The 17,642-nt window shown below is 50.1% G+C and overlaps 1 long non-coding RNA gene across 6 annotated transcripts in view; it reads left to right on the forward strand.

Moving 5' to 3' along the window:
* LOC114486683 (uncharacterized) overlaps nucleotides 1-13,001 on the forward strand; it is a 28,790-nt gene extending 15,789 nt beyond the window's left edge. For 5 of the 6 annotated variants that reach the window (XR_008618010.1, XR_003680801.2, XR_008618011.1 and 2 more), the window contains 4 exons: nucleotides 6,826-8,482; nucleotides 9,354-9,471; nucleotides 10,024-10,108; nucleotides 11,123-13,001. This is a non-coding gene — a long non-coding RNA (uncharacterized lncRNA). The remainder of the gene's footprint in view (nucleotides 1-6,825; nucleotides 8,483-9,353; nucleotides 9,472-10,023; nucleotides 10,109-11,122) is intronic. The other variant, XR_003680800.2, reaches the window with a different exon arrangement.
* Nucleotides 13,002-17,642: the final 4,641 nt, after the last annotated feature.

A 17,642-nucleotide genomic window follows, 5' to 3' on the forward strand; every position in this document is an offset into this window, starting at 1 on the left:
TATACACTAATGATGAAAAATCTGAGAGTGAATTTAAGAAAACACTCCCATTTACCACAGCAACGAAAAGAATAAAATACCTAGGAATAAACCTACCTAAGGAGACAAAAGACCTGTATGTAAATTAATTTCTATAATTTCTAGTTTTCGAGTTGCAGCACGGGTAGTCTAGGGTATAGGAAGGAGGTGGGTTGGGTAACACAACAGCAGGTATGTAGACATCAACTAGCTGGTCATTGGGAAAGGTGGGTGGGAGCAGGCATTGGCATCCCTTCAAGGAAACTGGGTTTGTGCCAGGAGCAACTTTGCTTGGGCAAAGCAACTGCTTGCTCAAACAGTTGAGCAGAGAATGAGTATGTGTGGGTGAGACTGGGCAAACACCGACACAACCTGAAGAAACATCCTCTGCCGGTAGACAGAACACTGCACCGTGCCGGGGACCCTGCAGGAGCTGCTTCATAAATAAACTTGGATTTGATTTATCACTAGGCTGTGTGAGATGGAATTTTTATAGCACCCATGCCTAGAACCCAGCTGTAACTCTCTCTGTTGTGGAGACAAAGTAGAGATATCAGGACTGTCCTGGTCGCCTTCCAAGAGGACTTAGACTCCAGCTTAAAGGGAGGCTTTGTGTTTAAGCTCATCGTATTGCAAGAAACGAGGGAAGTTATGTTTGTGGGTCAAGATTCTAAGAAACTTCTGTTAGCTTAAGGATGGAATCTAAAAGATGCTGGACATTGAAAAATGGTCTTAAGCAAGTCCTCTTGCTTGTTGTAAGGACATAATCTATTGAGGCAGCATGGGGGGCGGGCAGGGCAAACCACTGCCTTTGGAGCCAAAGTGCTGGAGAATGCATGACGACGTCAAGGAGCGATAATCTCCCACACTGTTGCCAAGGGAGCTCCAAGCCAGTGTGAACTGATGATCTGTAGGACATTATCTCAGGAGAGGAGGGCCTGGGCTACAAACTCACAGATCTGAACCTTTATCTGTGGGATAAAACATTTGGGTTGATATGTTTTTAAAAAGCTTACAGTTTTATTGGTAGCAGAGCACAGAAGTCTACGTTTATGCAGTAGTTTTATTAGAAACTACACCTGGTAAGAGCTGGGAGCTTGCCTGGAGCTGCGATCTCCTACGCACTCCCAAAAGCCCTTGTTTTGGGTTTAGGGTTAATAAAATTAATGAAACTAACAATAAAGCCCCGGAAATAAGAGAACACTGCTTGTATTTGTGTTCCATGATGTCCTTTTGAAGAAGTCACTAAACAATCGGGGAGAGAACATCTTTGAGAGCTCTGAAGGAATAGTCTTTTTGGAGGGAACTGCTTAAGCAAGTCCAAGAAACAGTGGAGAGAGCCGGACACACAGAGAGGATGCAATACCGTTTGCCTTCAATCTCACGAACATTCGCTACATGTCCACTGGGTGATGCTGGGCTCAGGGAGAGCGGGAGGGAAGGGGGACTTTAGTGTTATGATGATGATGTGCCTCTTTTCACGCTTACACGTTGGAGCCCTCTGGGAGTCAAGTGCAAGGCTGGACACTCCTGTGTTTGGAGTGAGTTTGCACTTGCCCAGTATAGTGGGAAGTGAGAGGAGCTTCTTTGCTTTGCAGACCCAGTGGACTGGGAGGTGGTAGGGAAGGAATCCAGCTGTCCAGAGACATTTCAACTCCAAGGATGGGCTCCCCTTCAAATGCAATATTTACGGTGCCACAGAAGGTCCTGACTATAAGCAATTTGGGTTCTGTGTACTGAGCTTAAAAGTGTGATGGTGGCACCTTTTCAAACACTTCCTCCCAGAAGGAAGAATGATGTGGAAAAATGATGAACATGTCACAAACCCATGTGCTACTGTAAGCTCTTTTACTGTTATGAGGTCTTTGAAGACAGGAACAACTTTTTTTTTTGGATTTCTGTACCCTCAGGCCCTAGCACAATACTTGATCTATTGTCATTCCTCAGTGCATTCTTGGTAAATGAATGAAGCAAGGAAGGAGAGAGGGAAAGAAGACATTTCCATTGTGTGAACAGAGTACCTCAAGTTCAAAAGAGTGTATTAGCACAGTTAAAGAACGGGTAGCAATGGAAAGCGACCCACAATGTACACTAATCCTGTTCCTCTGCAAATTCCATTTAACCTTCAGTGGCTACTGAAAACCATGTCGTTAAAAGAAAAGCTCTCCAGGAGTCTCCAGGATCTGTCGTTCATCAAGTGGAAAGTGAAAAAGCACTGTACCGCAAGGCGTACTGCTCTGCGTCCTCAGGAGACCTTGGACGCCAGAGTCTACCACAGCTGTACCTCCCTTTCGAGGGATTTTCCCGGATAAGCTGCCCTGATTCATGCCAAGAGGCCCTGCTACTCTGCTCACAGCTGATTGGACCAGAGAGGGACACCTGACCAAAAAGGCAGCTGACCACCAGCCAATGGATGACCTGACGTGGAGCTCCGCCCAATAGGAGATGACTCTAGCGGCCAGTGGCCAGTCACCCAGTCTCTTCTCTCCCTGGAATGTGACCCAGATAGAGAAGTCACAGGCAGTAGCGAAAGCTAAGGGGATGCAGAGAGAAGGCAATGAGAGGAAGCTCTGAGGGAGCAGGAAGGAGAGGAGAGCAAAGCCAGGAGCTGGCAGAGGAGCGGAAGTGGAGAAGCTGGGTCCCGACATGGCAGACATGCTGCTATTGGGTCACCAGGGCCACCAGAACCCAACGGCGCTGATAAATCCCGGAAACCAATGAGGCTTCAGTTCCCAGGAAACCTGGCTAGGTGGCCATCAGGCATTATTTAAACAAAATCCCTGACCCCAGGCAGCCCAGTAGGCTTCCTCAAGAAGCCTCATTCATTTCAACAGGCCAGCTAGTCTAGGAGATGCAGCGCTAAACCTGTGATTTTAGGGTTCTGTGTGCTGTGGGGAACTGAGGGGACCCTAGGAAACGGTAAGGCTTTGCTTCTGCCTGGGAGGGAATTTAATACTTGAGTTGAGAATGCAAGAAAAAACCCAAGGTGGCGTATATTAAATTTCTTGAGTGAAAGGGAAAATGAAGGTTTCCGGGAGTGAGAAGTGGGTGAGGGCAGCACGGGCCCGGCAGGGAGCAGGGGGAAGGCCTCTGAGAAGGCAACCCCTGAGCTGGGTGCTGCCTGCATAGATGCCTACGTGCAAAAGCACACGTGTGCATGGCAAATGCACGCACTGTGTGCAGCCAGGGTGGGTGAGGGAGGCCACCTGCACCTCTGCAAGCCCAGGGGGCCTCCTAATGCCTAAACATGGAAGCGTGACTCTCTGAACTTCTCAGACGACCAGAGTGAACAGTTAGGGCCCCAGGTGGCATTTCCTGGCTCGGGTGACAGCTGTGATCTTGGATGTTCCCTAGTGCCCTGTAATCAGAACACTGAGGGCGTGTCTGTTTCTGCCTGGGAACCACAGGTTACTGATAGAAGAGAGACCGCAACGGGAGAAGCCTCAGCCAGGTGTCAACTGCAAAGGGCCACAGTGTTCTGTTCCCACAGTGAGGCTATGTCCCAGTTTCATAAACAAAATAGAAACAGAGGGCTGTGCCTGCAGAGATGGACTGCGGTCTGCCTGGTAACCAGGTAGGAACGTGGAGTTCTCGGAGTTCTACACCAGGCTCCGCTCCTGAGGCTGAAGGGGACTCTGGAGAGGAAGCTGGGAAAGCCTATGCAGACAATGCTGAGGAAGAATGCATTTCAGAGGGCCCTGTGTTCTGTGTTCTCCTATTTCTTTTCATCATCTGAAATACCTGTTACCAGTAGAACAAAGGGACCCTCACGGTGATGTTTTATAGGTGAGCCTTGGGAGAAGCCTTAGCACTCTTGGATTGTCACGCAGGGGGCTGGTCTGAATCCTCCCTCTCCTTGGCCTCTGAGGCATCTGATGCCACTGCCTTCATTCCTGTGGGAGGCTCTGGACTTCCTGGGCTGGTTTTATTCCATTGGGAACAGGCTGGACCCTGGAGCATATGTACTAACTGACTTCGGAGCATAGGGCGGCTCCCTCGTGGGGTCTGAGATCAGAGGCGGCATGCCTGTAGGTAGTTGTCATGAATGTGTGAAAACGTCTGTCTTGGAGCCTGGATAATACCTAAGATACTGCAATCGATGGAGAATTAAACATGGATTGTCATATGCAAGCCCATTCTCTACGTTTTGCATATGAAATAGACGTTACTAGAGGAAGAGAATTGCCAGGGCAAGGAAGGCCCACGCCAGGCAGTTACTGGGGAAGCAGATGTGTTCCTGGTGTGTTTTTTTTTTTTTTAGAGGAGTGAGTCTTCCCTGAAAGGAGGCCTTCTGGGATCCCAAGACAAAGCATTCTAATTCTCCACTGCTGCTTGCTTGAGCAAAATGAAACTGGCTTTTTAAGGGACCATGAGTCTGTAAGAAGTAGGATGCCTTTTATCAGGTATCTTCTAATGCCATAGTTTGTGAGCAGAACACAGAACTGGTCACGATGGCTTGAAGCCTGTGGTTTGGACTGGTGTGCCTTTCCAGTGTTCAGCAGTTCATAAACACCCGATAAATGTCATTTTGTTGAATAAATAAAGGAAAGAAGAAACACACTATGTCTTGATCTCCTGTGGTTCTGGCTTATCTGTTTTAAACTGTGCCGTAGCAGATGGGACTGGGACTTAATGCCATCAATTGCCTCAGTTTACTCACCCCTACAATGGGTATGTGAGGTTCCATTGATGGTGCATGTGGGAGAGCCGTGCCCACCAGGAGATGCAGGAGGGAGTGGGTTGCTGTGGGGTGAAGTATCCAGGCAGGCTTTGCCTCACTCCTAATTGTGGTACATTTCCAGCTTAGATGTTTGCCATGGTGAGGGAGAGACGTGGATTTCTTCCTTCAGGATTGGGAGTGGTGGATTTCCCTTCTGGGGGGCTGTTCCTGGGCCTTTAGCCACATTCTCAGTGCTGAGGGTTATATGGCTGCCAGCCACAGGCTGGCACGTGTGATCACACGCTGAGCAACGCGCCGTTGGGATGGGAGCAGCTGAGGTGTCTTAGGGCTTCGAGTGTTCCTGAAGGACTGAGGCTTTGCAACAGGTAGCAAAGTGACAAACTAGCCAATCTGAGATGTGTTCAACACTAAGACATATAGACTGCCAGTCTCCCTGAGAAACAAGTCTTAATTCCTCAAAGATCCACATGGAAATCTAAAAAGTCAGTTACTGGCTTAGTTGGTTGAAAGTCAAGATAAATAGAATTATCTAATGTCATGGAAGGAACAGAGATTACAATAAAGAAGGAATAATATCAAAAGGAACTTGGCTGACTTTTATAGTCCCTGGTTCCTTATTTCTGAGATATCCATGTTCAGTGGTATCCTGAAAATAAAAAATACACAAACACACACGCAAAGGCCCTCAAAGAGGGCGAGAAAAAGCAGTGCCCCAGGGATAGAAGGCTCTTTTCTGCGACTTTTTTCTTGGTTATCTAAAAGTCCTGCAAATCTTCAAATGCTACCTGAGAGCTTTTCATCTGTAGTTGAATGTCTTTTTAAAAAAATCAAACCAAAAGAGAAAGCAGGGAGAGGCGAGGTTTTCTTGAAAACAAACACACTGGCTTTACAGATGCAAATCTGTGTGCACGGGTCACCAGTGGCAATTAAAGGAAAGAAGGGCCTGAGCTGCCCTTAGTTTAGAAGGTTTAGATGTTCATAACTGTGAAAGCTAGGGGGCCTCCTCTACCTGCCTTGGACCCGAAAGGTGGCCCAGCCACCTTGAGTTCCTGGTCATAGCATGAGCAGCTGTGATGGAGTGAGGTGGGTGCTGCCATGGGGCCTGACAGCGCAGGGAGAGGGACAGAGACGAGGACGTGGTGCGAGCCTGGGAGCTGCGTGGAGGCTGCTGGTTCCCTCCAGCCCTTCTCACACGGCACCTGTTGGCCCTTGGTGAAGCTATCAACTTCTGGAAACTTCTGTGTTGGGTGAATGCGTCCTGCAGGATGCCTGGACTGTCTGGAGTCTTTATTCAGTGGCTCTAAATGGTCACTTGGTAGAGATTGAGAAGGAAAATAAATAGCCAGTGGGGTTGGTTTCATTGAGATGCTTTTGGATTAGAGCTCTTTTAGGTTTTCTGGAGGGATGGATGGCGCCCCGTTCCCTCATTTGGAAATGGAGCTGGTGGCACAGTTCTGGATTTAGTGAGGTAGGTTTGTCAAGCTCCTAGTTCTGGACTCAGTGCCTGCTGGCCTCCTTTATGACTTTGGCAGAACCATCATTAAAAAGGAGCAAAAGTAGGGACTTCCCTGGCTGTCCAGTGGTTAAGGCTCTGCGCTCCCACGGCAGGGGGTGCGGGTTCCATCCCTGGTCGGGGAACTAAGATCCCACATGCCGTGCGGTGTGGCCAAAAATTAAAAAAAAAAAAAAGAGCAGAAGTAGAAAAACTGACTCAAAGGAAACAAACACTGCGACAGATAATCGTTCATTCCGTGTTATAAATGAAAGGCTGGACCTTGTTTTGTAATAAACACAGGGAACAGGAGACCACCACTTGAAGGGACATGGGGGTCACGAGCCCCACGCTCAGGGAATACGTCCCAGGAATAGGGCTGGCTGGGGCCCCTGGGAGAAGACAGCTGATGTGCAAAGGGATAGAGGCTCAGTCTGGGGCTGGGGCTCCAGCCTTCAGAGCTGCACTGACATCTTTCTCCATCCTCTGCTCAGGAGGGCAGGCAGCCTGCTGGCACCTGCCACTTCCACCCTGCTTTGTGGAAAGCGCCCAGGGGAGTGTCTGGCCCATTATGAGTGCTCAATTACGGCCTGATAATTTCCTTTATTGTCAAAACAATCATTCCATGTTATAGTAAAGGGACAGATGACCTTGACTTGGATGAAGTCACACATCTGGCAACTGGCTGGCTTGAGCCCAGGTCGTCTGAACTGACATCCGATTCTATCGCAAAATGTGTCTCCTAGAAAACGACTCCTGATTAAAATGACAGCAGCAAGAAGGCATGCGAATCTCAGCTCTTGGGATGAGATCAGGTTTTGACCCCCTACCCCTGCATTTGCTCGCTGGCTGTGAATGACTGCCTGGCGTTGTCTGGGGAAGTTGCAGGTCCTGGGTCCTGCCTGGGCGGGTGGGGAAGACTGGGAGGGTGGCAAGGAGGAGACCCCCTTGGTTTGGGGCCATGTCTCACGTGGCCGCAGCGGAGGAGGTTTTGTGGAGGCTGCTCCAGCTGTCCTTCCTCTTAAAGCCCCCGTGACATAACTTCCTTGACAGAGTAAGCATGTGAGTGTCCAGAGCAGCGGGGCATCATGGAGGTGGCTGGTCGCAGAGGTCTGCAAGGTGGATGCAGTGTGACTTCCCGGAGGTCCTGTAACTCTCCTGTCTTTAGACTCAAAAGGTGTTCGTGGTCATTGTGGTTGGGTTGATGAGAGTACGTGTGGACGAGTAGCAACTGTTTGGGGAGAAGTTACCGTGTGCCGCGTGCTGTAAATATTTTCTCCTTTTTCAGTTCTGAAAACAAGAGCACGTGCAAGTGGCAGGCGGATAAACCAACGCCCCAGAAAGGGGGGTGGAGAAAAGTCCTGATATGCAGTGTTTGCCAATTTCCGTGGTGTAAACGCTCCCACCACTGCTGATTTCAGGCTTATCAGCAGTTTTACAACCAGTTCACAAAATCGCTGGATATTTACCAGGCAGATCTCTTGAGCCAGAGGAGCAGCTCCAGCACGTTTGAGGTAATCAGGGATTTTACAGATGTAGGAGGTAAGGATTGGAGATTTTATAGGTAAGGAAATGGAGGCTTGGAGGTCACCTGCCCTCTAACTGTGGGTTGGCAAAAGCTGTCCTAGCCTTTTTCTTCACTGCCTCCTGGCCTCCATCTGACCCTCAGCCCAGTGGTGAACTGTCCATGTTCAAGGCTATCTCTCAATTCAGCTTCCTGCTCCCCCAGGTCAGGCGACGCCGGTGGCCTTGGAGAGCTGACTTTGTCCAGCCGCATCCCACGGCCTGTGGCTTGCTCTCCCTTCCTCCTCTCTGCCCACTCTAAACTGTCTTGCTGCTGGTGCCTCTGTCTCGTCCTTGATGCCCTTGACCTCTCCTGGCGCCCTCTCCCTCCTTTCAACACTCCTGAATGAGCCACTCTGTAGCAAGCAGTGAGATTGCACTAAGTGGCAGAGCCTTTGAGAACCTGGAAAGACAGGTGAAATGCTGCCTTTCCACCCCTGTTCCAGCAGCACTCACCCTCACTCCCCGGCTCCAGGCATCCTGGCCTCGCCGATGTTCCGGAGCCCCCCAAGATCCTTCTCTCCTTTGGGCCCTTGAGCTTATGGTTCCATCTACCTGGAATGCCCATCCCTTGGCTATTCCCATTACGGACACACCTCATTTTATTGCATTTCACAGGTATTGTGTTTTTACAGATTGAAAGTTTGTGGCAACCCTCCATTGAACAATTCTATCGGCACCATTTTTCCAACAGCATTTGCTCACTTCAGGCCTCTGTGTCACATTTGGTAATTCTTGCAATATTCCAAACCTTTTCGATATTATTATATTTGTTATAATGATCTGTGATCAGTGATCTCTGAAGTCACTATTGCAAAAAGATCACAAATCACTGAAGGACCAGATGATGGTTAGCATTTTTTAGCAATAAAGTGTTTTTTAAATTAAAGCATGTACATTGTTTTTTACATTTTATTTATTTATTTATTTTTTTGCGGTACGCGGGCGTCTCACCGCTGTGGCCTCTCCCGCTGCGGAGCACAGGCTCCGGACGCGCAGGCTCAGCGGCCACGGCTCACGGGCCCAGCCGCTCCGCGGCATGTGGGGTCCTCCCGGACCGGGGCACGAACCCGTGTCCCCTGCATCGGCAGGCGGACTCTCAACCACTGCGCCACCAGGGAAGCCCTGTTTTTTTTTAAAGAAAACGTTATTGCACACTTAATAGACTACAGTCTAGTGTAAACATAACTTTTATATGCACTGGGAAACTAAAAAATGTGTGTGACTCACATTATTGCAGTGTTTGCTTTATTGCAGTGGTCTGGAAACAAACCCATAGTATCTCTGAGGTTTGCCTGTACTGGTTGCTTCTTGTCCTTTAGAAAGTGTCTCCAGATCATCCCATCTAAGTAGCTTTTCTGGCCTTCTCTGTATAGCACCCTATTTCTTTCCCTCCTGGCATTCCTATCATACTTAATTCTTTGACAGTCCTGCCTTCAGAAGGTAGAGCCTGATTTCCCTCCTTCTGAACGTGGGCTGGACTTACTCTCTTCTGATGAACAGAATGTGAGTAGAATGAATAGAATAGGAGTGATGGTGTTAGACTTTCTCAGGCTGGGTCATAAAAGGACAGCAGCTGCCTGGCTCTCTCTGTCCCAGGTTGCTCTCTCTGGGGGGACCGGACGCCATGTTGCGAGGATGCCCAAGCAGCCCTGCAGGGAAGCCCACGTCAGGAGGAGCTGATGCCTCGCACCAACAGCCAGCACCAACTTGCCAGGTGTGTGCGTGAGCCCCCTTGGAAGCCGACCCTCCAGCCAGTTGAGCCTTGAGATGACAGCCCAGCCAACATCAGATGGAACCCCAAATAATCCTGAGACTAACCTGCCCAGCCAAGCCAGCCCCCAGATTCCTGGCCCACAGAAAATGCCAGAGATAGTGTTTCCCGCTATTTTAAGCCACTAGGTTTTGGGCTGTTTGTAAAAAGCAGCAGTGGCAAATTGATATGAACATTAAAGTGCTATCATTATCCTCATTTTATGAGTAAGGAAGCTGAGGCACAGAGAAGTTAAACGACTCAACTAAGGCCACACCGGGTCAGAATTTGGAGAGCGGTGGTCGGATTCCACAGCCCGTGCTCCTAACCACTACGCTATGCTATCTCCCCCCAAAATGTTCTCAAACCCTTTTTACTTGTGGACGTTGTATCCCAAATGAGGGACGGAGTGGGCGGTGGGGAGGCACTGGGCCTTCCCCTCTGCAGTCAGATGCAAATTCAGGCCCCGCAAACAGGAGAGAGGCCTCTGACTCAGTTTGGTGTCCCACACCGCAGGGACTGGGGATCCTGCCTCAGGACCACCAGCCATCCAGCTGTCACGTGCTGGTGCCCCTACTTCTGTGTCTACTTTGAATTTCAGGTGAGCTCTTCCTGCTCAAGGACTTGTCTTGTCCTTTCACCCTTATCTGCAACATGTTGGGGTCCAAGAACCCTCCTCCCCACCTTTCATCAGAGCCTGCCTGGCCCTCTTGTCATCCGGAACAGGAGGCCCAGGGTGAAGAGGGCTCACTCTTCTTTTACTTTCCTTACCTGTGCTGGGAATGGACCTTCCCACCCCTTCAACACACAGTTCTGGAGTTGCGGGGCACTGTGTTAGCCCAGGGTTCATTAGGGGATGGCCAGAGGGCCTCGGGCTGAGTTCCTGGGCTCAAAGGGACGCGGCTGGTTCAGACAAAGCCAAGGAGGTGAGGATGGAGCCGGAAGAAGGACACAGCCTGGGGTGCTGGGGATCTGGGTCCAGGCTCACGCAGCTGGGCTAGGAGGGTTGCCGTGGCGCACCCCTTGGAGTATGAGCAGGTTTGGGATACGTGTGTGCGTGTGAGGGGCGTGTGTGTGTGGTGTGCGTGTGTTTGGTGTGTTTGTGTGCATTGGTGCGTGTGTGCGTCCATGCACATTTACACATGCACACGTGCTCACTGCTAAACTTTTTACTCCTTTGACCCCAGAGTCCGATAAAGTCTAGGGAGGAGGGGAGTAAGGTCCGCCTGTCATGGGTTATGTAGAAATAGCAGACAAGTAGTTAAGATGGTCTGGGGCCAGCCTGGAACCTTGTAGCTCCCTGGGGGCAGGGACGTTTATCTGTGGTTGGCTAGTTTTTCTCAAATGTGTGGGCAAGATTTGACCTGAAGTCTGAGATACCGAATGTGGATGTCTTCACCGGGTAAGGACATCACATACCCTCTTCCTTTTTCATCAGGAGGATCTGAGGTCCATCTGAACTCTCTCCCCAACCCCACTATCAGGACAGTGGCCCTGAGGGTATAATGACGCCCACAGCGGCCATAAAACACAGGTTGGCTGTCACTCCGAGCCAGGAGTGCCCAGAACACTCTGATAGGTTGAACTCTTTCAAGGAAACTCCCCTTTCCTCTAGAAAGGATCTGCCCACAGCTGGGACAGAGTGGGCACCCAGCTCTACCTCCTGGATGTCACTGTCCACAGCAAGAAGCCCTGCAGCTCTCCTCCCCTCCGCGTCCCAGCCCCTCGTCCAGAGGCCTCACGGAAAGAGCTAAGTATCCAATGGGAGCCGAAGCGAGAGGGAAAAGCCCATCCACATGGCTTCCCTGCTTTCCCGGGGGGCCCTGCTCAGCTTGGTGGCCCTGTGTCGCTGCACTTAGCAACCCTGCCTTGCCCACCAACGCCATGCTTCCCGTGGCTTCCTGGGTGGAGGTAGACACCTGGGCTGTGGAAGGCAACTCATAAAAGGTTGTGAGGTTTCCTGCCCAAGTTACTAGAAATTAAAACACTTAAGGGCCAAGCTGGCCACAGGGGCTCCAGTTCCGGGTTGATGGACAGGCGGGGCCTGAGCCTTTGCAGGGAGGAAAGAGGTCCCTCCTCCAGGCGCTGGCCACGCAGGGCTGCCTGCCCCTTGGCTGGACACCAAGCCAGCCACTCTCATGGGGGCCCCGAATAGGAGGCCACAAGGTGCCCAGCGAGATCCACACTTGCCAACCACACCCGCAGCCAAGTGCACCCGCTGACCAGAGCTGAGAGGACTGGTCACCAGGATGCACGTGGTCTCCGCCACAGCCTTGGGCAGAAAAAGCCATGCTCCCTTGGCTCCTTGGGGACCCAGCTAGCTGCACGTTATGATTAGAGCTGCTCAGCTGTGGTCCCTGGCCCTGCTTGCACATTAGGATCCTGGGGAAGATTCTAAGAAATTCCAGCATCTGAGCTCCACCGCAAGGCAATTTCAACCCCAGTCTCTGGGGTGGGGCCTGGGCAGCTGTTTCTAACAGGCAGCTATGGGTGAGAAGCAGCGGCTGAGAAGAATGATGTTCCCATCTCATTTCAGCAGGGAACTCTTCCCTCCCCCAGAATCTGCACCGAGGGATAAACATGGGCAGTTGAGGACAGGCTGCTCTGACCGCTGTGCGTTCCCCGTGCTTCCCCAGCTTCCGAGAAGCCCCGAGTGATCGAAAACCACTGATGGGCGGCATCCACTGGTGGACGGGAATCGTGAGAGAGGAATTTTCCAAAGTTCCTGGGAGAACACAAGGCCAGCCCTCACCCCTGGCTGTTTGCCATTCCCGAAGGTCAGAGCCTGCCGCCGCCCCCTGCCTGGCACTGCTGCTCGCAGACCCCTTCTCATGCCCCCCAGGACTTGAAAGCAAGGACGAAGCTTCAGGGGGCGAATAGCAGGGAAAACATCATCTCTGCCTCTCTTCCCTCCTCCTGTTCTGCTTCCCACTCCTGATCCCAGAGGGGCCACAGAGCCCATGCCGGCCCCTCTGGCTGCTCTGTGAGGCTCAGGCAAGCCAGCGGGGCAGGTGGCTCCATGTGTCATAGGTCCTGGCCAGGCCCACTTCCGACCTTCTCCACCTCCTGGCAGAGGCGAGACTAAGAGGACCCGCCCTTCCCTCCCTCCATCACACCCGTCCCGACTGGGGGAAAGCGGAGCCTGCGGTATCGGGCAGCCATGGACTAAGCGCTAGTGCAGTGAGGCTGCCCGAGCCCCTGACCCAGGCACCCCGGCCCCTCTGCTGGAGAGCATGGCCTTGGAGTGACTCCTGGGCACAGCACCTGCCACCTGCTGCCCACACCCTCTGTGTTCCCTCTGTCGTGGGGAAGAGCCACCCTCTTCATTTTAGATCAGAGTTCGGCTGAGGGCTCGCCCCGTGGCACGCTTTCTCAGAAGCCATATTCTTCCGGGTGGGGCTGTTGGTCTCCCCCCAGGACAACCACCACCCCCTGCCAGACCCCCAAGACTGACAAGGGCAACAGGGGGAGTGCTCTGTGTGTGGCATCAGCTGGCTGAGGTCTGGGGGCTCTGATAAATGGGGGGGCGCCAGGGTTGGGAGGGTAGGGCCGCTGAGATCTGGGGGCTCTGATAAATGGGAGGCACCAGGGTTGGGGGGTAGGGCCTCTGAGATCTGGGGGCTCTGATAAATGGGGGACCACCAGGGTTAGGAGGGTAGGGCCGCTGAGATCTGGGGGCTCTGATAAATGGGGGGCCACCAGGGTTGGGGGGGTAGGGCCGCTGTCCAGTGATGCTGCTGTCCCCTGTCTGCTCTGTCCCCATGGTCCCTTCCAAGATTTGAGTCTGAGCCACGGGGACTCCTGGAGTCCCCATCCCCTCTAATATTCTCCAGTGTCACTAGCTGTGACCCCTGTGCTGGGGGACTGGGAAACTGCTGCTCCCTGGACCCCCTGCCTGCAGACACCATCACCCTGGACCTTGGAGCACCCCTGCAGGAGCAGAGGTAGACTGAGCCTGTTTCCAGGAAGGAAAGATGGGCAAGTGGCCCCCACGTGCGTGGGTGATGTTTCCTCAGAGTCAGCACCCAGGCCAAGACCGAGGCCATTTCCTCCCCCACCAGCCCCAGGTCTTGACAACCTCCTGGACAGAGAGGCTGGCTTTCACTAGGGCATCTGGAGTCCGCCCCTGACCTCACCACCTTGCCTGTCCTGGAGACGCTCATGGTCAAGGGTGTGAAGCCTGGTTTCTGGGCCCCGTACTGAACTGCCCAGCCAGGCTGTCTGCACAGGGTCTGCAGGGCATCTGTGGATGAACAGAGACAATCAGCCCCCTCACATGAGCCCAACTTTGCTGTCTCAAGAGGGGAGAGGGCTTCTGGGCCCCTGCCCAGGGAAGGGGTTTCCCAGTAGCCAAATGCTTGACTTGGCCTCTTGCAGGGAACTGGCAGGTCACCATAATCCCTACACCTGGGGGAAGGCACCCTTTCACCTGCAAATGCTAGAGGCAGACCCCTGGCTCATCCTCTGCCATAAGATGAGCAGCTCCATTCAGGGTTTTATTTCTCCTGCAGGAAATAAACCAGCCAGATGACAGGTTTTCTCTGGGCACAAGGAAGGCCTCCCTTGTGGGGTATAAGTCTAGGCCTGCACAGCCAAATCCAGGCTTCTGAGGCTCCCCTGAGATTCTCCAAGGCCCCGTGAGGAAGGGCAGAGCGGAGGGTCAAAATTCGACCTCAGGACTTCCTGGCTAAACTGCTCTTTTTCTATGAGTTGTTGAATTAAAGCCTCTCTTGGCAGATAGGACACTGAGGGTCTTCCCACGTGCTTTCTGAAATCTTCTCCTTCTCATCCCCCTCTGCATTATTTGTGATGAGGTTTTGAGAGATTATTTGAGTGACAACGGGCCCTCCTACTGGAGTATCAACTGCAGGAGGGGAGGAACAGTGTTTATATGACACACAGCTGTATCTCTGGTACCTGGACATTGCTTGGCTCATACGGAGTGTAATGAATGTGTCTTAAATAAATGACTGGCCTTTGCTTGCTCGAAAACTTTTGTTTCCCCCCGACTTATGCTGTATATCACTACACACCCCAAGGCCATATTTTTTTTATTTTATTTTATTTTTTTTTTTGTGGTATGCGGGTCTCCCTCTGCTGTGGCCTCTCCCGTTGCGGAGCACAGGCTCCGGACGCGCAGGCTCAGCGGCCATGGCTCACGGGCCCAGCCGCTCCGCGGCACGTGGGATCCTCCCAGACCGGGGCGCGAACCCGGTTCTCCTGCATCGGCAGGCAGACGCGCAACCACTGCGCCACCAGGGAAGCCCCCCAAGGCCATATTTGACTAGAGTGGAACCAAGTCCTTGATCAGCAGAGTGGATTATTATGGCACAGGTTATGTTTAAATTGAAGTTGCATCAAGCCACTGTGTAAAACAATATGGAGGTTTCTCAAAAAACTAAAATTAGAATTACCCTATGTCTCAGCAATTCCACTCCTAAGTATATATCCAAAAAAACCAAAAACTCTAATTCAGAAAGATACATGCACCCAATGTTCATAGCAGCACTATTTACAATAGCCAAGATATGGAAGCAACTTATATGCCCATGGACAGATGAATGGATAAAGAAGAAGAAGATATATATATAAGATGTGAGATGTGTGTATACACACACACACACACACACACACACACACACACACACACTGGAATACTACTCAGCCATAAAAAAGAATGAAATTCTGCCATTTGCAACACCATGGATGAACTTGGACGGTATTATGTTAAGTGAAATAAGTCAGACAGAGAAAGACAAATACTATATGGTATCTCGCATGTGGAATCTGAAAAATACAACAAACTAGTGAATATAACAAAAAGAAGCAGACCCACAGATATAGAGAACAAACTAGTGGTTGCCAGTGGGGGAAAGGAAAGTGGGGAGGGAAAGAGAGGAGCAGGGAATTAAGAGGTATAAACTGTTAACATATAAAATAAGCTGCAAGGATATATTGTACAACATAGGGAATATAGCCAATATTTTATAGTAACTATAAATGGAGTATAACCTTTAGAAATTGTGAATCACTATGTTGGACACCTGTAACTTATATAATATTGTACAGCAACCAAACTTCAATAAAGAAATGAAGTTGCATTATAGGTCAAATGCCATCTATGGAAACTGATAGCCGGTACCCTCTCTTTACGAAGACTGTGGTGAATAAGGTTGAGGGCCTGGTGTTGTAAGAGGTGTCTTGTTCTGGAAATGAGTACAGAAGCAATTGACTTGAAGGGACTTTATCCATCCAAAGTAGCAGGTTGAGAAAACGGGACTATGTGAGCCATTAGCTGAGCTTCTGGGAAGCATGACAAATGAAGGGGGAGCAAGGGAAGAGGGGGACTTTAGCCTGCGATGTTCAGAAGAAAATCCTGAAGGAACTTGTTACTTTTTCATGGGATTTTCCAAAATGAGTTTCCAGGCCGTCTGCTGCCCAGCTGTATTTTTTTTTTTTTTTTTTCGTTACGCGGGCCTCCCTCTGCTGTGGCCTCTCCCGTTGCGGAGCACAGGCTCCGGACGCGCAGGCTCAGCGGCCACGGCTCACGGGCCTAGCCGCTCCGCGGCACGTGGGATCTTCCCGGACCGGGGCACGAACCCGCGTGCCCTGCATCGGCAGGCGGACTCCCAACCACTGCGCCACCAGGGAAGCCCACTTCGTAGCTTTTGAGTGCAAAAATTATATTGCTCATGCCTACTACCATACCCAAAGGAGGGTTTATTGTTATTAGGAACTGACCTTAGGAAAGCGGGCAAAGACTTCCTTAAGAAACTACTGAGCTCCTTTACAGAGAGAAAGAGCCAGACCCCAGTTAATAGTTAAGAGTAATGGGTCAAAAAAAGACAAAATATTAAATAGAACCTTAAATGTCTATTTCTGTTTTTACATGTCGAGATTCTATTTTTGCCCAAATCATACCCAATCCAATTGTCTAGTATAGCTCATCAAAAATTCTAGAATGACACTGAAAGTCAACATAAAAATTCCAATAAAAAGTGCCAGTGATATGAAGATAAACAAAATCTGACTATTGCTTTATAAAATTTTCTGGGGAAAATTAAACCTGAAAGGATCAAATCCCTTTAAAGTCCAAAGATGAAAGAAATAACGCTGAAAATAAAATTATTTTCTTATTTGTTTTAAAAAAATAAAATAAAATAAAACCCTGCATGTTCTCATGGAGTAGAAGCAGTTCTGTGCTGGAGCTCGCTGGACTGGCTGGTGAGAGCTGATTCTCAAATTTTAGGTTTACGAGCTGGTTGTTAAGCACGGCCATTGTTAAAAATTAAACTACGTAAACGTACAATTAAATGAATTATATTCAAGACAAAGGTGATCAATCGTCACCTTCCTACTCCTTTTACTGTGTTTATTTCTTGAGGTTATTTACATCTGTTGTGTCTGTAAGGTGGAAATACCACAAAATGGTGTTGGTGAAGTCACTTTGATAGCTGGAAATTGGCCGTGGTGGGAGTATTTATACCACACAAGTTGTCAAACACAGTCAATCAAGGCTCGGTTTATTGTTTTGCTGATTGTCAAAATCAGTGGTTACGAACCAGGGGCGACTTTGTCCGCAGGGGACATTGGTCAGAAACACTTTTGATGGTCACAAATGGGGGTGGTGGTGCTACTGGCATCTAGCGGGTAGAGGCCAGGGATGCTACTAAACGTTCAATATGCACAGGATGGCCCCCACGACAAAGAATGATCAGACTCTCTGGTCTGAAATGTCAATAGTGAAGTTGAGAAATCGTGGTCTGGATTCAAGGAAGTAATAGGGAATTGTTAATAATGTAGATTAAACTCAAGAGTGTCTCGTGTCTGTACCTGTTGCATTCTGAATACCACCAAAAAACCTCAGGAAATAGTCTTCAAACATTTGAAAACTGTTATTTGATTCAGTAAAGAAGTTGTTCACGTCACTGATGAATGAGTGAAGTTCTGACTTGCATCTTCACCTTCTTTGTTTCACTAAATGAAGATCTCAACCCATATTCATGTTGGAACGACACTCATTTGTCAATGACCACCATAGTTTGGCTGCAGAAACAAGCGTTCTGGAAAAGTCCACAAAAACATTCTGTAAGAATCAATGGGCTAAGTGGAATTTACAATAAAAATGACTACAT

The sequence above is a fragment of the Physeter macrocephalus genome, chromosome 8 (genome assembly GCF_002837175.3).
Source record: "Physeter macrocephalus isolate SW-GA chromosome 8, ASM283717v5, whole genome shotgun sequence".
Classification (NCBI taxonomy): domain Eukaryota; kingdom Metazoa; phylum Chordata; class Mammalia; order Artiodactyla; family Physeteridae; genus Physeter; species Physeter macrocephalus.